This window comes from Somniosus microcephalus, chromosome 17, assembly GCF_052327205.1.
Source record: "Somniosus microcephalus isolate GS21.2 chromosome 17, FLI_Smic_1.0, whole genome shotgun sequence".
NCBI classification, from domain to species: Eukaryota; Metazoa; Chordata; class Chondrichthyes; order Squaliformes; family Somniosidae; genus Somniosus; species Somniosus microcephalus.
In genome coordinates, this window is record NC_141003.1 from 18,162,280 (window position 1) to 18,183,522 (window position 21,243).

The 21,243-nt window shown below is 46.2% G+C and overlaps 1 protein-coding gene across 1 annotated transcript in view; it reads left to right on the top strand.

Moving 5' to 3' along the window:
* st8sia1 (ST8 alpha-N-acetyl-neuraminide alpha-2,8-sialyltransferase 1) overlaps positions 1–21,243 on the top strand; it is a 66,006-nt gene that overhangs the window by 1,364 nt on the left and 43,399 nt on the right. The gene's annotated exons all lie outside the window — the stretch shown is intronic.

Genomic DNA, 21,243 nt, shown 5'->3' on the forward strand with positions numbered 1-21,243 from the left:
TAGGATCATTAACAAAGCAACCAGTTCCCAATAAAGAGCCCCATCTTCCCACATGTGTTATTCTCCATCTGTAACCTGTATATTTCTGTCACACACTAGAATTCAGGTCGTCTGACAGCAAAACCAGCTGACACTTATTTCTCTTTGAGCCGCAGTGTATCTCAAAGAGGTTTTAATCTTCCAGTGAGCCCACAGTGGCAAGTCTCCAGGGCTGGTGTGAGGGATTTGTTTTAGTTTGGTGCTGTGATTCTACCCCCGGAACCTTTAATCATGCGCCCATTCTTTTTAGTTGAAACCGCAGAGCTTTATAGTTGCAGGAGGTCACCGATTAAAAGGTCAGGAAATAGACAATAATTGAGCTTCTGATTTTTTTTTAGTAAATTAGAGATCTTGCTTTTAAATCCACTGCTAACAGAATATACGTGTGTCTGGTAAATTTTCGCCTAATTCATACTGTACATAAACCAGGAGGATGCAGTGTCTGCTGTTACTGGGCCTCACTTACAAAAACCTAGTGATATAGCACGGAGCACACCGGGCTGTGCTTATACTACAGGTCTGAGACTGTATAGTACAATGCTCCGAGGGCAGTCCCAAGTTATACTGCTGACTGTACCTTGCTATTAGTTGTGTTGCCCCCAACGCCTCCGCACCTCCCCCAGCTAGGAGAGTGGTCAGCACATGTGGGTTTGATTGCATGCCTAGAGCTCACTGCCTGGGGACTACAATACAGTGTGAAAGAGGAATCTGTCTTCTAGTGTTGGAAAGAAAGACTTGCATTGAAATAGCATCTTTCGTGACGTCAGGATGTCCCAAAGCGCTTTACAGCCAATCAAGTACTTTTGAAGTGTAGTCACTGTTGTAATGTAGGAAACACGGTAGCTAATTTGCGTACAGCAAGCTCCCACAAACAGCAATGAGGTAACAACCAGATAATCTGTTATAAATGTTGGTTCAAGGATATTAGCTCAGGATACCGGGGAGAATTCCCTTGCTCTTCTTCGGAATAGTGTCATGGGATCTTTTACATCCACCTGAGAGGGCAGACGTCTAAGGTCTCATCCAAAAGACGGCACCTCCGACAGTGCAGCACTCCCTCAGTACTGCATTGACATGTCAGCCTAGATTTTGTGCTCAGTAAAGGCCCCATACACATGGAGAGCACTGTAATAATACGTGGGGAATGTGTGTCATCCACTAAGCAGACACAGAGCCTTAGTGGCAAGCAGCCAGAACAACCCTGGCACAATTCAAAGACCTTGCCTTGTGGATGTCCTGTAACACCCCTAGATGGGGATTCATCTCTTATTCAAACCCGCACAAGATATGTTGCAAAGTAGATTATTTTGTTCCTGAAGGAAGTCCAACTCATTGGGTTTGATGGTTGTGACACAGGGCTCCATGCCATCTCAGACCATATAGCCCCAATCTCATTAGAGCTTACCCTGGTCAACCTGCCACCCCAGCCCCAACACTGTCATCTTAACCCTGCTCTTCTTGGTGACCCAACATTTCTAGCCTACCTGTGAGGGCTTCTTGCCCCAGTGTTTGCCCAACACTGAAGGTGCCCATGTATTCCCCAGGACTCTTATGGGAAGCTCTAAGGCAGCCTCCAGGGGTCATATAATTACCTGCACGTTGCAGATGTGGAAATTTTGAATTGCTTGTTTATTTTACAATTTTATGAGTAGTTGAAGTAACTGAATCGCTTTTATTCCTGTGTATCTGAGAGAGAAAACACAAAAACAAGAGCAACAAGGGTTAACTCAGGGACATAGGAAATGCAAGATGAAAAAAGACCAAGTTTGCCTTCTACCATCGTGTTAGTCGCATAATGCAACGATAATGGAATTGTTGACTAATCACAGCAATCAATCTCTATCAATGAGTCAACAACAGACCCAGACATGAGGCGAGGAAATCCACCAGTGGTGGAGAGCTTTGGGAACCAGAGGTCCACAGTCAATTGTTCTTTCCAAGCACACTACACACCTCATGTCTCAAATTACTCATATACTGCATCCCAAAATGTTATTTTCCAAAAGAAATCTATCTAATTTGCATTTGAGTGTATCAACACTATCAGCATGCCCCATAGATTGATCACTCGCTTACTGAAATAATGAGCCTGAATTTGGTGGAAACTTGTGCCATAGTAATGATGAGCGCCATTATATAATGTGTAAAAATTCCAGAAATATAATGGAGTAATTGAGTTCTGCCGTGAGTTGCGATGCGCCATAATTTGCTGGGACTTTTGCTGGATTTACACCATTATTCGCGCCACTGAGACTGAAAAGTAATGGCGTAGGTGACCTGGTATTGACATGATTTATGGCCGTCACTAGACTCTCAGCCTTGAAAGCCAATAAAGGGACAATAAAGCTGTGGAGCCTCACTCTTGCAGTCTGGAAATTGTTCTCAACATTTTTTCTTCTCTAATTCTCTCAGTTTTGGCAGTCATTGCTTGCCAGTTTTGCCATCCAGAGTCCTGCTAGTGTCTGAAGGCAGTTACTTTCAGGACCTCCACCTCATTCTAAGCATTAAGAGGGTGAAAGGATTGCAGTGGTCTAACCGGACAAGATGCCTGTGGAACCGGAGGATCCCGATTCACAAGTCCCTGGGCCTATGGGTGGTGACCTCCGGGAGAATGGCAGCGACCAGAGAGCAGCTCGTGGCTCAGGTGTTTGGACAATGATAACCAACCACACCCCCCCCCCCTCCACACAGCAACAACTTGCATTTATATAGCGCCTTTAACATAGTAAAATGTCCCAAGGCACTTCACAGGAGTGTTACTAAACATCATTTGACACCGAGTCACTAAAGGAAATAGTAGGACATGTGACCAAAAGCTTGGTCAAAAAGGTAGCTTTTAAGGAATGTCTTAAAGGAAGAGAGAGAGAGGTGGAGAGGTTCAGGGAGGGAATTCCAGAGCTTAGAGCCTTGGCAGCTGAAGGCACGACCGCCAATGGAGGAGTGATTATAATTGCACAAGTGGCCCGAATTGGAGAAGCGCAGAGATCTCGGAGGGTTGTAGGGCTGGAGGAGATTACAGAGATAGGGAGGGACGAGGCCATGGAGGGATTTGAAAACGAGGTGAATTTTAAAATCGAGGCATTGCCAGACCGGGAGTCAAAATGTAGGTCAGCGAGCACAGGGGTGATGGGTGAACGGGACTCAGCCCGAGTTAAGACACGGGAGGTCAGCGAGCACAGGGGTGATGGGTGAACGGGACTCGGTCCGAGTTAAGACACGGGAGGTCAGCGAGCACAGGGGTGATGGGTGAACGGGACTCGGTCCGAGTTAAGACACAGGAGGTCAGCGAGCACAGGGGTGATGGGTGAACGGGACTCGGTCTGAGTTAAGACACGGGAGGTCAGCGAGCACAGGGGTGATGGGTGAACGGGACTCGGTCCGAGTTAAGATACGGGCAGCAGCGTTTTGGATGAGCTCGATTCTACAGAGGGTGAAAGATGGGAGGCTGGCCTGGGGCGTATTGGAACAGTCGAGTTTAGATGTAATACATGAACGGATGAGGGTTCCAGGAGCAGATGAGCTGAGGGAGGGACGGAGACAGGTGATGTTAGGAAGGTGGAAGTGGGCAGTCTTGGTGATGGCACAGACATGTGGTCGGAAGCTCAGCTTGGGGTCAAATAGGACGTCAAGGTTGCGAACGGCTCGGTTCAGCCTCAGACAGTGGCCAGGGAGAGGGGGGGAGTCAGTGGCTAGAGAACAGAGTTTGTAGCGGCACCGAAGACTATGGCTTCAGTCTTCCCAATATTTAATTGGAGAAACTTTCTGCTCAGACAAGCAGCATGACAAATCAGAGGCAGTGGAGGGGTCGAAAGAGGCAGTGGTGAGGTAGAGCTGGGTGTCGTCAGCGTACATGTGTAACCTGACTTTGTGTTTTCAGATGATGTCACCGAGGGGCAGCATGTAGATGAGAAATAGGAGGGGGCCAAGGATAGATCCTTGGGGACTCCAGAGGTAACGGTGTGGGAGTGGGAAGAGAAGCCATTGCAGGTGATTCTCTGGCTACGACTGGATAGATAGGAATGGAACCAGCCTTTAACTCCCCCCCCCCCCCCCCCCCCCGAAGTTCCACCAGACATGGAGGTGGATCAGGAAGTCTGGAACATTTATTCTGTGGACTGATCCCCATGGTGACAAGAACACAAAAATGAGAGGGCAAGATTTAAACATGTTACATTCAGTGCAATAATAAGCAGTCAGCAACCGACATCAGTGTAACATCAGATGAGAACAAAAAAAGCTGTAACCTCTCATCAGGGAAAGTCAACAAGAGTTAAACTACTGAAAATTGAACGGTCTTAAAACCGGCAGACACAAAAGGCTAGGTGCACACCCTCTTGATGTAAGAAATCTACTAGGCACTTGGTCTAAGCGTTAAACAAAGCTTTAATCAACTGTTTTACAACATGGAGGTCTAGTTTTGTCCTTCACTAGTTCCTGTTAAGAATGTCCTGCGCAAGCTGGGCCCGTGCCCGAGTATTTATACTCTCCCTGGACAGCGCCACCCACAGGCCGCTCAGTATTATTTCATAAGTCTTTCTTTCATGAATGACTGATTAATGTCACCCTCTACATTGATGGGTGAAGGTCTTCCCCCTACTTATACAGCAGTATTGATGGGTGAGGGTCCACACACCCCTCCCCACCCTACATACAGCAGCATTGATGGGCAGCAATGCAGCAGGGAAGGTGAACGAAGACTAAAAGGCCAGCAGCGGTCACACTGTGTTGAGGTGGTCAGTTAAACAGTAGTGCATGGTTTGATAAGTAGTGCAAACATCTTTTCAGTAACAACACTTTAAATTGAAATGTAGTTAATAAAAACAAGACTTGCATTTATATAGCACCTTTCATGACCTTGGGATGTCCCAAAGTGCTTTACAGCCAGTGAAGTACTTCTGAAGTGTAGCCACTCCTGTATTGTAGTGAAACACGGCAGCCAATTTGTGCACAGCAAGTTCCCACAAACAGCAATGTGATAAATGTTGGTTGAGAGATAAATGTTGCTTTTCTTCAAAATAGTGCCATGGGATCTTTTACATTCACCTGAGAGAGTAGCTGGGGCCTCCATTTAACGTCTCATCTGAATGACGCACCTCCAACAGTGCAGCGCTCCCTCAGTACTGCACCTCTGACAGTGCAGCGCTCCCTCAGTACTGCACCTCCGACAGTGCAGCGCTCCCTCAGTACTGCACCTCCGACAGTGCAGCGCTCCCTCAGTACTGCACCTCCGACAGTGCAGCGCTCCCTCAGTACTGCACCTCCGACAGTGCAGCGCTCCCTCAGTACTGCACCTCTGACAGTGCAGCGCTCCCTCAGTACTGCACCTCTGACAGTGCAGCGCTCCCTCAGTACTGCACCTCCGACAGTGCAGCGCTCCCTCAGTACTGCACCTCCGACAGTGCAGCGCTCCCTCGGTACTGCACTGGAGGGTCAGCCTCGATTATGTGCTCAGGTCCCTGGAGTGGGACTTGAACCCACGACCTTCTGACTCAGAGGTGAGAGAGCTATCAACTGACCACAGCTGACATTAGTCCATGGCATTCAGAATCATCTCCCTGAAGGAACTCCATAGTTCCTCCACTCCCCTAGCCATATTTAAATCTCCCAGGCCCACACTAATACACAAGAGGATTTGAGTACAGGAGTAAAGAAGTCTTACTCCAATTATATAGGGCCTTGGCGTACTGTACACAATTTTGGTCTCTTTACCTAAGGAAGGATATACTTGCCATAGAGGGAGTGCAATGAAGGTTCATGAGATTGATTCCTGGGATGGTGGGACTGTCGTATGAGAAGAGATTGAGTAAACTAGGCCTGTATTCTCTTGAATTCAGAAGAATGAGAAGGGATCTCATTGACGCATGCAAAATTATTACAGGGCTTGATAGGGTGGACGCTGGGAGAATGTTTCCCTTAGCTGGGGAGTCTAGAACCAGGGGCCACAGCCTCAGGATAAAGGGTAGGCCATTCAGGACTGAGATGAGAAGAAATTTCTTCACACAGAGGGTGGTCAATCTCTGGAATTCTCTACCCCAGAGGGCTGTGGAGGCTCAGTCATTGGGTATATTCAAAACAGAAGTTGATAGATATGGCGATAGGGCCGGTGAATGGAGTTGAGGCAGAAGATCAGCCATGATCTCATTGAATGGTGGAGCAGGCTCAAAGGGCCGAATGGCCTACTCCTGCTCCTATTTCTTATGTTCTTATAAGATTTCTCAAAAACACAAAAGTTGGTTCTCTTAATATTTGGCAATTTTGTTTTTTTTTTATAAATTCCCCAATCCTTGTAATCTCAAATGTGATCACATTATGATCATTAGTACATTTGTGTTGGAGAATTGATTGTCCCTATTACTCATAATCAATTCCAAGATGTTTTCTTCCCTTGTTGGCTCTTTTACAAACTGAGTCATAAAAAGTCTTCCTTTAACTGTAGAAAGCCCCTGTCTTACCAGTAGAAACATTATTGTGTCAATCCATTTCTGGTAAGTTAAGAGCTCCAACTACTACAGTTGGTCCCTTGTTAGTCGCCTTCCTTATCTCATTGCACAGGTCCAGATCACGGCTTCCACCCTGGCCTGGTGGTCTATAGCACATCCCAGTACAGGAAACTTTCGATTTACCGGCACCTAAATAACCGGAAATCTCGGTTAACCGGCAAAATTCAGGAGTAGGTTCAGGTAACTTTTATTACTTGCCTTCCTCCATCTGTTGCTGTGCAAGGGTGTGGCTGCAACTCCGTATCTTTTACTATAGCTTTCGGTTATCCGGAATTTTTGATGAACCGGCACCACGTCGGTCCCGTCCGTGCCGGATAAAAAAAAGTTTCCTGTAATAGTTTACCTCTATTCCTTCTACCCAAAGTGATTCCGTATCCACTCTTTCCTTTTTACATCCTCTCTCACGTGCCTCAATACTGGAGTTTATGTATGTATTCATAGCACCTCCTTTTCTCCCGATACAATCCCTTCTAAAAAATGTATATCCTTCCAGCGATGTATCTCATTGATTGGAATCATTCCAGCAGGTCTCTTTGATGCTAATGATGTCCAGTCTATCACCTCCTGCAGGACCTTCCAGGTCACATATCTTATTTGTCAGACCTACACGAATGCAAGCACAGCTTCATTGCTTTTTGCCTTTCCTATTTACTTTATTAACATTTTTACTTTGTTTATCTCCCACCATTGGAATTAGACTTATTAAACTTTGATTTATGTTTTCATTGGTACAACTTAAGGTTTGCTCCAATCGGTACGGTAGCTCTCTTACACCTACCTAAAGGATGGAAATCCTGGAGGGCTGTCCCATCATTCAAGCCAGGCAAGGATGTCTGGATAAAAAGTCGCGCGTTCATTCATAGTACAGAGCCAGAAGCTCTCTAAAAGCAGTAAGTCCTGTTGCAGCAATTTTGGTGAAGGTGGAAAGCTGCCAGTTTGTTCTGTATTTTCTTGAGTTTTGGATTATTGATCTTTCAGTATAAAACGGACTCTTTTTAACCATAGTTGGCTGGCTCCTGCATCTAATTGAGATAGAGGGAGAGAGAGAGAGACCGTGAAGGAAAGGAAGGTAATGAATGCTGAACCACTACGCAGAATTCCATTAAAAATGACCAGATTTTTATTGAAAAGTCAATGTGCCGAATCCCCCTGTCACATTTTGGGTTTCAGTAGCATTGCCCGAGCAGAATACAGGAAACTCTTTTGTATCCGGCACCGACGGGACCGGGATGGTGCCGGTTGATTAAAAATTCCGGATACCGGAGAGGTATATCTACCGAGGCTATTTTTAACAAACAAAAATAAAAAAATCAAGAAATGTGCAGTATAATTGGGTACTCACCTACAGAATGTTGTGTTAAATGGACTCGGACTTGGCAACATTTCCGGTTATTGAGGTGTTCGGATCAGAAGAAACTTCCGACAGCGCCAAGAAGCCGAGTAGTGGCAGTTTGGAGAACTACCCCCACTGACTAACTCGGCCACCGCGGGAGACTCGGACTCGGATTCGGCAACATTTCCGGTTATTGAGGTGTTGTTTTCGGAGTGAGAATTTTGCCGGTTATTAGAGAATTCCGGATATTTAGGTGCCGTTTAAACGAGAGTTTCCTGTATTGTCCATTTATCCTGATGCAGGTTTCTGTAGCTTTGAGATGTTGAGGAAGGGATTGATTAACTGAAATGGTCATATCATTGAGAAAGCTTCTTTTGCCATCAACATGAAAGAAAAAAAAGAAGGAACTTGAATTTATATAGCACCTTTCACATCCTCGAGACATCTCAAAGAGCTTCACAGTCAGTGGAATACTTTTGAAGTGTATTCACTGTTGTCATGTAGTCAAACGTGGCAGCCTATTTGCGCACAGCAAGGGCCCATAAACAGCCTTAAATAACACTGAGCCAAGATGACAAATGGGCTCCTTGGCTTTCAGTTAATCTGGGTAGAATACCCATTGTGGGTTAATTAAATCAGGAAAGGCATTTGTCCACACATAGACCTTCAAGTGCTGGAGGTTTTCATATCAAAAGGGGAACATTTTGGTCAGAGTGATGACCTTGATTGGCTGCGGACGCTGCACACACTCTCTGGCAGAGATCCCACAATGACAGAATAAACCCATGTTCCTTGTGACCTAATGCAGCAGCAGTTAGCTTTGGACAGCTAGCTTGAAAGTGAATTTCAACCTATAAGAGCGGCAGAGCTCTGTTTATATAGCATAAGGAACATTTGGAAATTGATGATCTTCACTGCGAAATCTGTATTTAAGATGAAGCTAGATAAGGCCATGAGAGAGAAAGGAATAGAAGGGTGGGAGGAGGCTCGTGTGGAGCATAAACACCGGCACAGACCAGTTGGGCCAAATGGCCTGTTCCTATGCTGTAAATACTGTGTAACTTTGTATTCTATTCATTCATATAGTTTATGTAAAACAAACCGGTGCCTTGGTATACACTCGTGTGTCACCTTGCTAGAGTGCGTTTCAGTCCAGCTTCTGTAAAGATGGGAATGTATGGGGTGGCGCATGCGAGATTATAGTAGCCTGTACACCCAACAAGGGTTCTATGATACCATCCCTGGCTTACATTACTGTCTATCTAAATATTGGGCAGTGAAGGTGGACTCTGGATCTTAGAGGACTTCAGCGCCACTTACGGGGGTGGCTGGTAACGCTGAATAGCGCAACACCTGCAAAATAGTAACATGCCCGAAGATACGGCAGACGATCGGAAGAACCCCCGCGGAAATGAGTGGTGTTAGAGCGCTGAACAATGTATCTGGAGAATCAGTGCAAGTTTAGACACAGCACTAAATTCAGGCCAGAGAAGAAATAAGTGACCTGTTTACCGGGACAAAGTACTATGAACAAGAAGACAAGCCTTGTGGCATATACCTTTCAGCAGCAGGGCTGAATGGACCACACCCCGAGATTAAAGTCACAGATTCCAGCTCTCCCTCAGGTGACAGTACCAAGGAGAGGATATGACCAAACTGCACACTCCTGCGCACTTCCTGATCCTGCCCCCAGATCTAGTCACTCTAGGCAGTAATCCCGGATAACAGAAAGACCATGGCCAACAATGAGATCCCTCTTCATGGTCTTTTGGGCCTGTCTCCCAGGTGTACGACGGACACCTGAGATGCACAGGTTAGCACAACTCAGTGCTGGTGGTGAGAAGATGAATCCCCAAATATGGAGACGTTATATCTTCCCACCGCAAATGAGACATTCGCCTGTCAAGCGTGCGTGATGTATGGCCTCTGCCTGGAACTGGGAAAGTCCCAAGCAGTTTGGAGGCATACGTATATCTTCCCCTATCAACAGCACAACACATCTCTGCGCAGGGAGTGGCAGGATGATCTCAGATGGAAAGTGGAGGGACAGAACAACCGTCTCCCAAGTGCCCAAGAGTAGTGACCCAACCCAGCAATACCCCCGGAGAAGGTAGGGTAGTCCTCGTGCTCCTGTCTCTGAGTACACAGTGTATGGCTAGCCAAACCTAAAAGCAAGTAAAGCAACAGTGTAAGTATGAACATTTGTACTGTCAATGTACCCTCCTGTAAATGCCACGTTAAGAAAATGTAGTATGATTAGGCCAGTATGTAAATCTGGGTACAGTAGTGGTATGATATTGGACTAATAATCCAGAGAAAGTTAGCACAAATCCCATCATGGCAATTTGAGAATTTGAATTCCATGCAAAAGAAAGATCAGTAAAAATGACATTGAAGCTGTTGGATTGTCGCTAAAGACCCAACTGTCTCACTAAAGCCCTTTAGGGAAGGAAGCCTGATGTCCTTACCCAGTTTGGCCTCTAAGTGACTCCCGTCCCACACTAACGTGGTTGACTCTTAAATAAAAACAGAAAATGCTGGAAATACTCAGCAGGTCAGGCAGCATCTGTGGAGCGAGAAACAGAGTTAACGCTTCAGGTCGATGACCCTTCGTCAGAACTGGAAAAAGCTGGAGATGGAACAGGTTTTTAAGCAAGTGTGGGGGCAGGGAAAGGGGGGGAGGGGAGGAAAGAACAAAAGGGAAGGTCTGTGATAGGGTGGAAGGCAGGAGAGATTAAATGACATTAAGAGATTAAAAGACAAAAGGGATGATGGTGCAAGGCAAAAGGAGATGATAATGGGACAAGTTAAACAAAAGATGGCTCTAGGTGAGGTGTAAATGGCAGAATGATCGACAGCTGCCATGTGGGAGAGAGTTGACTCTTAATTGTCTTCTGAATTGGCCAAGTGAGCCACTCAGTTGTATCAAAAACTCAAGAAGAAGGCACATCACCTTTTCAGGGCAACTAGGGATGGGCAATAATTGCCAGGTACGCCCATATCCCGAGATTTAATTTTTTTTAAAGTGTACGATCGTTTCATGAAGGAATTTTCAAAAAGCATGTTTGTACACTTAAATTTATTAGTTAAATATTCTCCAGCTTTTCTGTCTGGATTTGGAATGATTGGCTTAATGAAATAAAAATTCCTCATATTATGTTGAAGAACTTCCTAAGGAGGTCCTGCAGATTATCTGTTTTTTTTTAAATGCTGTGTTTTTTTAAAATTTGTTTATGGGATCTGGGCGTCGCTGGCAAGGCCAGCATTTATTGCCCATCCCTAGTTGCCCTTGAGAAGGTGGTGGTGAGCCGCCTTCTTGAACCGCTGCAGTCCGTGTGGTGAAGGTGCTCCCACAGTGCTGTTAGGTAGGGAGTTCCAGGATTTTGACCCAGCGACGATGAAGGATTGATGATGTACTTCTAAGTCAGGATGGTGTGCGACTTGGAGAGGAACTTGGAGGTGGTGGTGTTCCCAGGCACCTGCTGCCCTTGTCCTTCTAGGTGGAAGAGGTCACGGGTTTGGGAGGTGCTGCCGAAGAAGCCTTGGCGAGTTGCTGCAGTGCATCTTGTAGATGGTACACACTGCAGTCACGGTACGCCGGTGGTGGAGTGAGTGAATGTTTAAGCTGGTGGATGGGGTGCCAATCAAACGGGCTGCTTAGTTCTGGATGGTGTCAATCTTCTTGAGTGTTGTTCCATCACTCTCCTGACTTGTGCCTTGTAGATGGTGGAAAGGCTTTGGGGAGTCAGGAGGTGAGACACTCGCCGCAGAATACCCAGCCTCTGACCTGCTCTTGTTGCCACAGTATTTATGTGGCTGGTGCAGTTAGGTTTCTGGTCAATGGTGACCCCCAGGATGTTGATGGTGGGGGATTCGGCGATGGTAATGCCGTTGAATGTCAAGGGGAGGTGGTTAGACTCTCGCTTGTTGGAGATAGTCATTGCCTGGCACTTGTGTGGCGCGAATGTTACCTGCCACATATCAGCCCAAGCCTGAACGTTGTCCAGGTCTTGTTGCATGCGGGCATGGACTGCTTCATTATCTGAGGAGTTGTGAATGGCGCTGAACACTGTGCAGTCATCAGCGAACATCCCCATACTGAGGTAGAGTCATACACTGCACCCAGTGCAAAGGCCAAGCACTGTGAGACTGCCTGTCAAAGACACTCACTTGCATGAAACGTTGTGGGAACGGCACTGAGGTTCACCAGGTCCAACACCAATAAAACCGAAAGAGTACATCAGCAATTGACGTGCTTTATGAAAGCCAAATCAAAGTGTACAGTAGAGTACCGGAGCGCTTGTCAATGGGCATAGCACTCAGGGTAGAGAAGGTAGTTGTGAAAGCTGACAGCAGTACAAGTGCACTTCAACCAGTTGTGACACCTGGAGTATGAACAGGAGCAGCTGGCAGCTCCTGGAGTATGTGGAAGCACCTGGAGTATGAACGGGAGCAGCTGGCATCTCCTGGAGTATGTGGAAGCACCTGGAGTATGAACGGAAGCAGCTGGTGGCTCCAGTGTGGCACCTATCCACTTGTTGTGTAATATGTAAAATATGGCAGTGCTGGATAGCATGAGCAGGTATAAATTGGCGACAGCTCGCACTGCCTCAACTTGCATTGGGAGCGCGCTGGAGATAACTCATGAGGCAGGCTGGACATGCGCCAAGATATACAAATGTCTGTGCTCGCAACAAAAAGGAAAAAGAAAGACTTGCGTTTATATCGCATCTTTCACAACCGTAGAATATCCCAAAGCACTTTGCAACTACTAAAGTACTTTTGGAAGTGTGGCCAATGTTGTAATGTAGGAAACGCAGCAGCCAATTTGTGCACAGCAAGCTCCCACAAACAGCAATGTGATAATGACCAGATAATCTATTTTAGTGATGTTGGTTGAGGGATAAATATTGACCAGGACACTGGGGAGAACTCCCCTGCTCTTCTTCAAATAGTGCCATGGGGATCTTTTACGTCCACCTGAGAGAGCAGACGGGGCCTCAGTTTAACGTTTCATCCGACAGTGCAGCACGCCCTCAGTACTGCTAGAGTGTCTACATAGATTTTCTGCTCAAGTCTCTGGAGTGGGTCTAAAATCCACAACCGTCTGACTATAAGACAATTCAAATCTGACAAACCAAAAATGGTTGCAACATAATCCTTTTATTGTGTTTGACCAAGTCTGTGACACACACAATGGCCCAGAAATTCGGCTGGTTTGCGCCAGCCGTTACCGCCATGAAATGGCGAAAAAACGGCGCCAATGCTCTTCCGTCAGCTGGTGGCAGGTCCCGCGGCGTCCGCCATTTCCAGCAGGTCGGCAGCGCTGCTGTTGGCTGCTGTCGGCGAGAATATTTTCATGAGTTGGAGCGTGACGTCAATCGGCGTGCAACGCCAACTTACCCATTTTGGAGTTCTCCGCTCGCGTCGCCGCCCGCACTAAGTCACGCCAGTGAGTGCTGCCGTTAAAAGGTCCTTCAGCAGCGTTAGTGGCCATGAGGAGTCTGGCAGGACTTATGAGGATGGATGCTGGATCTTCAAACGCCTCCTTTGCCAAGGCTCTTTTAAACTTTCATTTTTTGCCCATCCCTGGCGGGGTGGGGTTTACATTTTCTGGCAGCTTTCTGGGAGGCCGACAGTGTTTGTGGGTCAGTAAATAATTTCACCCCCTCAACAAAAACACACACTGACATGAATCAGTCATTCATGAAAGAAAGACTTATGAAATAATACTGAGCGGCCTGCGGGTGGGGCTGTCCAGGGAGAGTATAAATACTCGGGCATGGTGTTAAATCTCAAGAGTTTAATTACTTTGCTTGTATAACAAAAGAGTACGCAGGAGACAGAGTTCAGTTAACAGCCATGACTTTCCAGAATCTTCTCCACTTCATGCACTCTATTTCCCATAGTGCATTACACATCACAACTACGGTAAGCTATGTGGGACAATTCAAATACAACATTCAAAATACACAACATCTCCTCCCCTCTTACATTAGATGTCCCAATAGAACCACAAAATTTAAAAACACAATAATAATTCAAAATTTTTTAAAACACAATAATAACACAATAAAACACAGATAAAGGATAAGCCTCTGAACTATAAATTCAAACGTATAGGGGGCCGCCGCTCTCTGGTAGGATACCGGCCGTCAACCTGGCTCTCCAGTTCATTGTCTCTCACAGGTGACGTCACCACAGGTGTAGGCGGCTGGGGTGCCTGTATACAGGTCTCCCTTGCTGATGAGATAGGGGCTGAAGCAGCTGCTTCCTCAGAAGGTGAGCCTCTCGGTGTAGAAGGCGGATGACCTACAGCGTCACCCAATGGCAGATAAACTGCTGTTGGTGGTTCAGTGGGTGTTGCTGCACTTCGCAGAAGCTGATCGGTGTGTCTCTTCCAGACAATGCCCTCGGGTGCCTGTACAGTGTAGGATACTGGACCAGTCTGTGCAATGACAGTAGCAGGAACCCACTTAGGTCCACCACTGTAGTTCCGTGCCAACACATGTTCACCTGGACTGAAGACTCTGTCTTTGGAGCGTTGTTCACGTCGCTTGATCTGCTTGTCCTGCTCATATTGTACCACGTCTTTCACCTTTGGCGGTTTCAGCAGGTCAAAGTTGGTTCGTAGCTCTCTTTTGAGCAGTAGAGTGGCAGGTGATGCTTTTGTGGTCGCATGTGGTGTGTTCCTGTAACTCAACAGGAAACTATTCAGGCGCTGATGAAGCGTTCCCTGGCCTTGCGATGCCTTTAGAGAGTGTTTCATGGTCTGAACAAACCTCTCAGCTAGACCATTGGTCGCAGGGTGGTATGGTGCAGCCCGGATATGTTGTACGCCATTCACCTGCAGGAATGTAGCCATTTCTTGTGACACCCACTGTGGACCGTTGTCTGAGACAAGTTGCATTGGAGATCCAAATCGGCTGAACACCTCACCTAACTTCTTGATGATCTTCTCAGCGGTGGTGGACCTCATTATAACAACCTCTGGCCACTTACTGTGCACGTCAACAGCCACCAGGAACATTCTCTCCTCGAATGTGTAATGTATGTAATGTATATAACCTTAAGGGAGAGAACTACTTTTTACAGCTCCTGTATACTGTAGTACCGGCAGTGACCACACCTGTATATAAACCCTGAGTAGTGATCTGTACAGTTAGTTCTAGAGTAACCCTCATTCAGTAAACACCTGTTGAATCGTTCCCTGCAGTCTGTTGTCTGATTATTGAAGGACACAACATTAAGATACACGGACATAACAGAATGGACCTGCAAAGTCTACATGAATGCAGTGCCATGCTTCCTCCGGAAAGTCCCAGGGGTGAAGAGGTGCAAGCTGTGGCACATTACGAACTCCCTGACATGAGGAACATGTTTTAGCTTTGTCCTCAATCTGTCCATCCATACCCGGCCACCAGAAGTAGCTCCTCGTTATTTCTTTCATACGAACCATTCCGCAGTGTCCGGAGTGTAGTTGCTGTAACACTGGTTTTTGTAGCGATGGTGGAATAACCACTCTCCTCCCCCACAGCAAACATCCAGACTGCACCGACAGTTCGTTTCTCCTTAAGAGATATGGTTTCAGGTTTGGGTCATCGCTGTCAAGCTTGCCCCTGACGATAATGTCCAGCACTGCAGACAACACTGGGTCGTTTCTGGTGTTTCGTCGGACCTGTGTCGAAGTAACAGGCGCGTTTTCCACCTGCCTAAAATAGCAGATGTCCATGCTACGCGTCATAGGCTTGGTGACAGGCAGCAGCAACCTGGAAAGACCGTCGGCATTGCCATGCAGGTCATACTTGCGATATCTAATGTCAAAGGTGTGTGCAGACAACAGCAGCGCCCACCTTTGCATTCTGCTCGCAGCAAGTGACGGAATCCCTGTATGTGGCCCGAAGATGGCCGTGAGAGGGCGGTGATCTGTTAGTAGGGTGAACTGTCTCCCGTACAAATATTGGTGAAACTTGCGAACGCCAAAAACGATGCTCAGTGCTTCTCGTTCTATTTGGGCGTAGTTAGTTTCAGCTCTGTTCAAAGTCCTAGATGCGAATGCTATCGGCTTCTCTTTTCTGTTTGGCATGATATGAAAAACGACCGCTCCCACACCATATGACGATGCATCGCAAGCTAACTGTATTGGTAATGAAGGGTTAAAATGCGTCAAAGCCTCTGACTTCAGGAGCGTGTCCTTTGCTGTCATGAATGCCTCCTGGCACTTGTTAGTCCATTCCCACTTCTTGTCTTTACATAGCAACCAATGCAGCGGCCTCAGCATCGAGGCTAGGTTCGGTATGAACCGTCCATAGTAGTTCAGTAACCCTAAAAAAGAATGCAGCTGGCTGATATTTTCAGGTGCTGGGGCATCCAAGATTGCCTTGGTCTTGGACGGTGCCTTGTGAAGGCCTGTGGCATCGATCACATGACCGAGGTACTCAAGTGATGTCTGAAAAAAATTGCATTTATCCCTGCGAACTCTGAGTCCGTAATCCCTCAGTCTCTGTGGCGTTGCGTCCAAGTTACGCAGATGGTCTTGGTCATCACACCCAGCAACTAAGATATCATCTAAGTAGCACTGGACTCCAGGCAATCCACTAAGGATCTGGTCCATAGCACGTTGGAAAAGCGCTGGAGCTGATGTAATTCTGAAAGGAAGTCGACAATACCTAAATAGGCCCTTGTGCGTCACAATAGTCAGCATTTCTCGTGACTGTTCATCCACATGCATTTGCAGGTAGGCTTGACAGAGGTCGATTGTGCTAAACTTCTGGCCCCCAGTAAGTCCCGCAAACAAATCATCAATATGGGGAAGCGGATATTGCTCCACTGACAATACAGGGTTAACAGTTACTTTAAAATCTCCACATATCCTAACTCCACCCCCTTTCTTGAGCACTGGTACGATGGGCGTTGCCCATTCACTCACGCTGACTGGTTCTAGTACTCCGCTTTCAACTAGGGCTTCTAAGTCAGCCTCGACTTTTGGTCTGATGGCATAAGGTATGGGTCGTGCCTTCATGAACTTGGGTTTGCTATCCTGCTTAATACGAAGCTTCACAGTAATATCTTTCATGCTACCCAGTTCTCCATTAAAGACTTCTGCATGTTTCTTTAAGATGGCGGGTAAGCCTGGATCATTGTGTGATATCATGTAGACTGGTGACCAGTCTAATTTTATTCCCTCCATCCACGAACGTCCCAGCAGGGAGGGGTAGTCTCCTTTAACTACGTAGAGTGGTAACTTCCTAGTTTGTCCATTCAACTGAACTGTGACCTCAGTGATACCTCTCACGGTTACTCTTTCACCGGTATATGTCTTTAACACTATGTTAGCTGGCTGAAGTGGAAGGTGCTTTAATGTCTTTTTGTAGACTGTCTCTGACATAAGAGATACTGCTGCCCCAGTATCGATCTGCATTCGCACAGGCTGCCCCTCTAGCAAGGGTGAGACCCAGTAGCCATGCGAATCCCCAGCTACAGTCAGCACGTTCAGTAATAGTTCCTCCTCTGAAGTGTCACTTGCCTCTGTTTTGTCCTGTCCTACAGAGCGGACATGCTTCTTTGTCTTTTGTCTGAATGTTTTTTTTCTTCCTTCCGTCTTTGACTTTTTCTCTGTGTCCTTTTTATTTCTGCATGCGCGCTGAATATGTCCCTTTTTACCACAGCTGTGGCAATCCATGTCCACACACCAGCATGCAGACGCAAGATGCCCTGTTTTGCCACAACGGAAGCATGGCCCTTGGCTCTCTGTTCTTACTTTGTGCACTTTTTCTGTTGCACCCAACTGTTGAGCTTCCTTAGCTGCCAATTCCATGGAAATACTGATTTCAATGGCCTTTTGTAGAGTCAGATTACTCTCTGTTAATAGTCTCTTCTGTATGGCTTCAGTTCTCATACCACACACTAGCCTGTCTCTTATAGTATCATTTAGCACGTCATCAAACTCACAGTGTTCTGATAGTCTTTTTAGTGCAGCTACAAACATGGTCACTGTTTCTCCTTCTTCCTGGTTACGCCTGTGGAACCTAAACCTCTCAGCTATGACTAGGGGTTTGGGTGAAAAATGCCCTTTTAGTATCTCCACAATTTCGCTATATTGTTTAGTCTCTGGTTTATCTGGATGCACTAAAGTATGCAAAAGATTGAAAGTCTTTGGTCCCATCACACTTAACAATGTAGGTACTACTTTGTTCCCTCCAATGTCATTTGCTTGTGTGAAGTATTCAAATCGTTCTGTGTATGAGCTCCATTGTTCGACATTCTCATCAAACGGTCCAATGTTACCGATAATTCCAGCCATTTTCCTTCTCTCAGGCTCCTAATTATCATTCACTAAGGATCCTTCCAATGTTGAACTCAAGTAAAATTACTATCAGTTAAGTGCTTCAATTCACAGATCGTTTCACAGTTGAATAAATGTCCTTCCCGATTTACTCACTTTAATTAACTGCCCACGGCAAAAGTAAGTTTTAAACACGTAAAACCCGACTATCTTCCGCACAGCAGAGCCATGTAAGTTCAGACGTCCTCGTCGCCACTTTTGTTAAATCTCAAGAGTTTAATAACCTTGCTTGTATAACAATTAAAAGAGTACGCAGGAGACAGAGTTCAGTTCACAGCCATGACTTTCCAGAATCTTCTCCACTTCATGCACTGTATTCCCCATAGTGCATTGCACATCACAACTACGGTAAGCTATGTGGGACAATTCAAATACAACATTCAAAATACACAACACATGGGCCCAGCTTGCGCAGGACATTCTTAACAGGAACTAGTGAAGGACACAACTAGACCTCCATGTTGTAAAACAGTTGATTAAAGCTTTGTTTAATGCTTAGACCAAGTGCCTAGTAGTTTTCTTACGTCACACACCACTTCCTATCAATACTCGACTCAGCAACTGAACCTAAGCAGTAGGTGTTGTTCAAAGTCCGCAAAAAACATAACACTCGCAGTGAAGTTCACATCCACTTCCATTGGCTCAGCTCTTGGTAATTAAATGTTATTCCATTTATTGATACAGGTCAACAGTATAATTCCATCTGCCTAACCTGAAAACCAAACATGATCACAGTACATTCGCCACCTGTGGGGGGGATTCAGACTGCATTATATGAAAAGATTCACAGTTGGATTTCAGATGGATAGACCCAGATAATCAATGGGTCCCCTTAGGCACAGAAGAATAACTCAACCTAATAATGAGACTCTACTGGACTCGTTCCCAGATTAGATACTTACCAAGTATTTTTCATAAACCCTTTAATAAATGAGCGGACACTACAGGATTCACTGTTGGGAACTACATTTGCAGTCATGCACCTCTCAGTCTTTGCAACACAACAGGGAACATGGGAAATAACAACAGAAAATGCTGGAAAAACTCAGCAGGCCAGACAACATCCGTGGAGAGAAATTAGAGTTGACGTTTCGGGTCAAAACCCTTTTTCAAAACTGGAAAGGAAATAAAATAGATCGCAGGCAAGGCTGCGATGGAACAAAAGAAGTAAAAGAGACATTAAGAGGTATTCAAAACCAGACGAGATGGTAATAGGACAGTGGAGACAAAAGACAGCTGAGATTAGGTGTGAGGTGTACTGGCAGGATGAGAGACAGTTGCCATGTGGGAGAGAGAAAGAAAAAAAAAGGAAAGGGGGGGGAAAGGGAAGACCCAAAACAAAGGGGTGGAAAAAAAAAATATAAGAAAATGTAATAGGGGCTGAGGTTATGATCTGAAATTGTTGAACTCGATATTGAGTCTGGAAGGCTGCAAAGTGCCTAATCGGAAGATGAGATGCTGTTCCTCGAGTTTACGTTGAGCTTCCGTGGAACAATGCAAGAGGCCAAGGACGGTGAGGTCCGAGTGGGAATGGAGCGGTGAATTAAAATGACAGGCGACCGGAAGCTTGGGGTCACCCTTACGGACTGAACGGAGGTGTTCCGCAAAGCGGTCACCCAATCTGCGTTTGGTCTCCCCAATGTAGAGGAGGCCGCATCGTGAGCAGCGAATACAGTATACTAGATTGCGAGAAGTACAAGTAAATCGCTGTTTCACCTGGAAGGGGTGTTTGGGGCCCTGGACAGTGGGAAGGGGGGAGGTATAGGGGCAGGTGTTACATCTCCTGCGCTTTCACGGGAAGGTGCCAGGCGAAGAGGAAGGGCTGTTGGGGGTGATAGAGGAGTGGACTAGGGTGTCTCGGAGGGAGCGGTCCCTACGGAATGCTGAAAGGAGAGGGGAGGGGAAGATGCGTTTGGTGGTGGGACCACTTTGGACATGGGCATTCCAGTTACTCATTTATTATATGGAGAAATATATGTAATGAGCCAGCATTATATGTTCCAGGTTGTGTATTATCTAAGAATAGTTTCATGTAATTATTGAGCCTTCATGAACTGTACAATGCGAATCGACCATATGTTTTACCAATCAATCAATGGGTGAACTCATTGAAGATGATCTGTGATAAGACCTTTTTTATCTGCATTCATGTCATAGAGAAAAAAAATCGACAAACATCGGGCGGCAGCTAATATTTTTGGAGCACGTACAGCAACTGTTGGGGTCACTCCTTTTTACCCCGTTCCCCCACACTGCAAGCGGGAGACAGAGTCGACCTTTGACCTCCTCCTGAGATTAGTGCTACAACGAGCGCGGTGCACTAGAAAATCATCGCCACGCTGCTGCTAATGAGCAGGCAGTACCAACATGCTGGCACTGCCCGCGTGCTCTCTCGGCCGGCGGCTGTTATCCTTGTCCGCCAGTGTTACCGGCAGGTTGCCAGCGTTCCCCACTTCTTAGGCCAATGTCTTTAAGCAGTAGACATACAGAGCGAAACAAACGGTATTACCCCATTCTTCCCTGGGTAGAGACGTAACCTTTTTCGGACCTGACTCTTTCTACAAATTGCTAAGGAATGCTCAAGCTCTTTATAGGTCTCTAGTCACGCACACTGTCCTTGCTGATTCATTATGGCATGACAAGGCCCTCAGAAATTAGATAGTTCAGACAAAATACCAGATGCCAACTTGTTCACCATCCTGGCCTGTTGTCCCACTTCCTATCTCAAGACTGTCTTTCACAATATGGCGAAAATAAGAATCACACCTCCTACACTTTCAGCAGAAGTTAAACAGCACAGGCAGCTAAATTGTACCCAGACACATTACACCCTGAAGCATCCTGGGAATGAGCAACTTTAACCATTTCATTTTTCCTAGCTACATTACAAATCCACAAGTCATTTATAAGTAAAAAGAAAGCAAAAACCCTAATCATATGAGATTAAAGCAACTCCTAACCCTACCTATATATGTATATACATGACTAGGGTATCTTACATAACTAAGTAGGCGTGAGTGATACCC